At 60.6% G+C, this 459-nt stretch overlaps 1 protein-coding gene across 1 annotated transcript in view; it reads right to left on the bottom strand.

Annotated features, from left to right (window-relative positions):
• MPV17 (MPV17, mitochondrial inner membrane protein) overlaps window positions 1-459 on the bottom strand; it is a gene marked incomplete at its 5' end in the record, with an annotated part of 9,333 nt that overhangs the window by 6,592 nt on the left and 2,282 nt on the right. The window lies entirely within an intron of this gene.

Raw genomic sequence — 459 nt, 5'->3', positions numbered from 1 at the left:
GCCGGGGGACCTCACACTGCCGGGGGACATACTACTGCCGGGGGACCTCACACTGCCGGGGGACATACTACTGCCGGGGACATACTACTGCCGGGGACATACCACTGCCGGAGTAACGTTCCCCGGAGTTCCTCTTCTAGATACTGAGACAACAAAAAGTCTCTGGAGGCCGAGCGTTGGATTCAGCGGCACGTGATGGACCGGCACGGAACCGCCAGCTGTGACTGGATCGGGTCCGGGGTGACTTCAGCCTGAGCTCGGTGGACTGCGTGGACTTCTCTAACCCTTTCCCTGCCAGCGCCGTAAGGAATGCGGCGAAACAAAACTGTCCCCGGCTGGCCCGGTCAGCATGCCGTACGTCGGTGGCATTTACAGTTCTGCTCAGTGGTGTCGCAAGGGGGGCGTGCGGGTGACACCATTGGAGGGGTGACACCAAAATGACTGAACAGGCATTGTTGG

The sequence above is a fragment of the Nanorana parkeri genome, unplaced genomic scaffold (assembly GCF_000935625.1).
Source record: "Nanorana parkeri isolate BGI_ZX_2015 unplaced genomic scaffold, ASM93562v1 scaffold2974, whole genome shotgun sequence".
Classification (NCBI taxonomy): Eukaryota; Metazoa; Chordata; class Amphibia; order Anura; family Dicroglossidae; genus Nanorana; species Nanorana parkeri.
This window is presented reverse-complemented; position numbering and strand designations above follow the sequence as displayed.